General features: G+C 57.3%; 1 protein-coding gene across 2 annotated transcripts in view; it reads left to right on the top strand.

Annotated features, from left to right (window-relative positions):
* SNX6 (sorting nexin 6) overlaps positions 1-4,485 on the top strand; it is a 46,774-nt gene that overhangs the window by 41,194 nt on the left and 1,095 nt on the right. The gene's annotated exons all lie outside the window — the stretch shown is intronic.

Here is a 4,485-nt window from a genome sequence, read left to right as displayed (position 1 = left end):
CTCCAGTGGGACTGCGCACCTCCTGAATTAAGTGGAGGTCCTGTATCTCGGCCAGGAACCTCCTGGAATGGTCCGACTTGGCTGACTGTTCCTCCCAGCAGATGTCCGGGTAATTTAAGTCACCCATGACAACTACGTCCCTTGCCTTAAGTGCCTTTGCAAGCTGGCCCGAAAATTTCCGGTCCAGCTCCTCCCCTTGGTTGGGGGGTCTGTAGTAGACCCCCACCGTTATATCCCTCTCCCGACAGCCCCCTTGTATCTTGACCCAGAGCACTTCAGCTTGCCCTTCCCTCTGACCCCATTTTGCTGGCAGAGGATGTGTATTGCTCTTTGACATAGAGCGCCACACCCCCACCTTTTCTTCCTTCTCTATTTTGCCTGTAAAGCCTATAGCCCCTAATGCTAACTGCCCAGTTGTGGGATGAATCCTACCACGTTTCTGTAAGCCCTATTATGTCTGGGTCTGAACTGGCTATTCTGAGGGCGAGTTCCTCCTGTTTATTCCCCATACTATGAGCATTGGTATATAGGCATTTAAGGCCTTGCCTAGCTGCGTGTGCCACGCCCCTGATTGGGAGACTATCCGAACCCCTGTTTCTTACCTGGGCAGTCCTTGCATTTGTCACCTGTCCTGCTTGGGTGGTGTCTCCTCGTCTTCCTGCGGCCCTGGTAAGGCTAGTTTAAAGCTCGCCATATGAGATCAGCCAACCTGGAAGAGAAGACACGTTTGCCATTAGGAGAGAGGTGAAGCCCATCCCACCCCAGCAAGTCCCCTGCCTGAAAGCATGGGTCATTATCTAGGAACCCAAGGCCTGCCTGGTGGCACCAACTGTGTTAAGTGCCGGTTGACCTCGCCAGTGCAGGCCCTGTGTCGCCGTCCCCGCCTGCTCACCGGAAGAAGAGAGGAGAATACCACCTGCGCCCCCCCATCTCCTTCAGCTTGTCCCTCAGAGCCTTGAAATCCTTCATAATGTGGTCAGGGTTGCCTCTGGCCGCGTTATTCGTCCCCACATGGATGACAACCATGGGGTACTGGTCTGCAGGTCGAATGTAGGCCGGGATTCTCTTTGTGATGTCCCTAACCTGAGCCCCAGGCATGAAGCAGACCTCTCGCATCATGGGGTCAGGCTGGCAGATGGGACCTTCCAGTCCTTGTAGGATGGAGTTTCCGATGGCGAGGACCCGGCGTTTCTTCCTGCTGGTGTTGCTTTCTGCCCATTCTTTGTCATGTGGGGAGTGGCAGCGTCCCTGCTGGAGCCAATTTCTCTGTCATTCTCCATCACAGCTGCCCGGGCGTTGAACCTGTTCCACAGGTGAACCTGGGGAGCTTCCACCACTCTAGGCCTAGCAGCTCTGGATTTGGACACCTTCTGCCACTCCTGTGTTGGATGCGTCTCCTGTGGGGGCTGTACAGTGGGTGACCAGGCCTGCAGAGAACAGAAATAGGCATCAGTTTCATCCTCAGCATCCCTGATTCCCCTCAGTCTGCTCACCTCAGCCTGGAGCTCCCTCACCTGCTCCTCCAGGGCGCTAAGTCATGCACAGGAGGGACAGGCAAGGGGACGACCTGCCCCCCCCGCCCCCCCCCCCCCAGACGGGGGGCAAGAGGCCACCAACCCTGCCCTGAGCGCCGTGTGGATGGAGGGCTCAGAAGAGCCCATGGCAGCTGGCTATGCCCAGGCGGAGGCCCTGGCAGCTGAGCTCAGCGTCTGCACCATGTCTGCAGAACTGCCCCTGCTGCTTTTGCTCACTGGAGGTGCTGCTCTGGGCAGCTGTCTCGCACCCACCTTATGCAAACGCTGTGCAGCCAGCAGCACGCAGCCATCCCCACCACCACTTTGCGCTGCTGTCGCTGGCCGCACAGCTCCGGGCATGGCTCCATGGCAGCGGGGGGGGATGTCTGTACACAGCAACAGATGCTGCTGGCACAGGTGGCCCCACAGGTAAGCAGCAGCAGCCGCCACTGCTGCCGCTACCCTGTAGGGTGAAAGAGGAGCTGGAGTGACCTTGGGGCCTGCCCTCGGGGGCTGTGGTGCTGCAGAGGTCCCCCAGCCCTGGGGACACTGAGCTGGGAAGGATAGGCTGCATAGCCTGGGGTGGGCGTGTCTGGTGCACCCAGCCCTAGGATCTCAGACCTTGCCACAGGGGCTGCTATGTGGAAAGCATGTGCGTGTGCACATGTGCATGTCCCAGATGTCTGGGTTTTGTGAGCATGTGTCTGTGTTTCTGTGTCCTGGGCCCCTGGGTACTGTGCATGTGTCCCCGACATCTGGGTCCTATGCATGCATGTATGCACATGTATGTGCATGTGTGTCCAGGATGCCTGCATTGTATGTGTGTGTGTATGTATCTGGAAGCCTGGATGATGTACGGAGAGATGATTGTGTGTGTGCATCCTAGATGGCTGGGTTGGGGATGGGTGCGTCTCAAACCTGGGTGTTGTCTGTATGCGTGTCCCAGAGGCTTGGATTCCGTATGTGTGTCCTGGATGCCCAGGTTCTGTGCATGCATATATGCGTGTGTGTCCCAAATGCCTGGGGGTGCATGCATGTGTGTCTCAGAGGTCTGGGTTCTGAGCACCTGGCAGGGGTCAGAAGCCATTCTGGGTCCAGGCCACCAGGCAGGGATGATCTGAGCCCCAGCTGGGCTGCAGCCTCCCCTCCCTAGTGCTGGGGGCTGCTCCATGCTGTTGGGCACCCCAGGCTGAGCTGGACACCAGGCTTGGGGGAAGTGGGTAGTGGGGCAGGGGTCTGGTAGGCTCTGCTCTGGGTCTCTGCCACCATTTGGCAGCTCAGTGGGTCTTGCAACACAAGAAAGATGATGGGGGGAGAAAGAGAGAAAGCAGGAACACAGGAATGGTGAGAGGTGGAGATGGATAGAGATAGACGGCTAGATGACAAATGTATGGATAGAGGCATAGCGATACCTAGGTAGAGAGAGAGATGACGGATGTGTGGGTGGACAGGTAGATAGGGTTATACGGTTGGTATGTGGAGAGGAGTAAGGGATGGATGAATAGACAGGGGTTATGGAAACCGACAAATAGCCAACTGGTTCATTGGCTAGATGGACAGATGGACAGATAACTAGATGACGTATGGATAGACTAATAGAAATATCTATGTAGGTAGACAGATCGAGAAAGATGGATAGACAGACAGATAGATGGATGGTCTAGCTCATTGGATGGATGGACTGGTTTGAGGGATGGATGGATGGAGATGGACAGATAGGTAGATGATAGATGTATGGATAGAGATATCTAGGGAGATAGATGGATAGAGAAAGAGGGATATAGGTACACAGAGACATAGAGAGAGATGGATATCTAGAATAGAGAGAGAGAGAGGGCAATAGAGACAAAGAGATGGATAGAGAGGGACAGATGCATATAAATAAATGATACATGGAGAGACGAAAAGAAATACCAGGGAAGAGAGAGAGGGATAGAGAGGTAGATGGAGAGACAGACAGATGGACAGATGAAGACAGAGATAGATAGATGGATGGCCAGAGATAAACATAGACAGAGGGACAGAGGTGATGGATGCTGTGTACAAAACCTCCCGCTGCAGCCATGGAGCTGTGCTAGGAGCTGTGCGGCTGGTGACAGCAGCACAGTGCGGGATGGTGGTGGGGATGGCTGCCTGCTGCCTGGTCACCACCACACTGCTGCTGCCGCCAAGCGGCCAGCCACACAGCTCTGGGCATGGCTCCGTGGCGGCATTGGGAGGTTTTCTAGGCAGCAACTGTCACTGCCATCACAGGCCTCCAGGTAAGCAGCAGCGCCGCGTACAAGCCCAGGCCTGCAGCCCCATCTGTCACTGTGGCTGCAGAGCCGGCCATGGAGCTGTGCTCTGGCTGCATGCCAGCGTCCCCCTCCCCCTCCCCTGGGCAGGTGGTATGTGTGCGGCCTGCACATGGTGGGCACCACCACGCTGCACCCTGCATCACTTGCCTGCAAAGCTTCCCTGCCCTCACCCCTGGCTCTGCTCCCAGCTGTGGTGTGCCGCCTGGGGCTGGTAGCACCCCCCGACTCCCTCAGCCCCCAACTATCTTCCCCAGTCCTACCCCACAGCCCCCAAGCCCCACTTATCTCTAGGATCCAGGGGCGTAGGGCATGGCTCTGCAGTGGCAGTGCTTGCCTGCATAGCCCCCCCCATGCAGCTGCTACCACCCTGCACCACCGCAGAGCTGTGCAGCCGGTTGCGGGGCATGCTGTTGCATGCAAGCCCCGTTTCACCCCCCCTCCCCCCCCCGCTGGGCGGCACATACGTGGCCCACACGCAGTGGTTGCCACTGTGCTGCCACTGCTGCGCCCCGTGCCCACAACCATGCAGGTGGCCGTGGGATGGTATCGCAGGGTGCGGTGGCAGATTTGCAGTGGTGGCTTCTGTGTGTGAACCTCCTGTCAAGCTCGCTGGCATGTGTGTGGCCCATAGAGTGGCACCCCTGCCCTCACCCCTGGGCCCTGCTCCTAGGAGT

Source organism: Crocodylus porosus, unplaced genomic scaffold (assembly GCF_001723895.1).
Source record: "Crocodylus porosus isolate Cpor-Errol unplaced genomic scaffold, CroPor_comp1, whole genome shotgun sequence".
NCBI classification, from domain to species: domain Eukaryota; kingdom Metazoa; phylum Chordata; order Crocodylia; family Crocodylidae; genus Crocodylus; species Crocodylus porosus.
The sequence above is the reverse complement of the archived record's forward strand: the minus strand, read 5'-3'. Positions and strand labels throughout refer to the sequence as shown.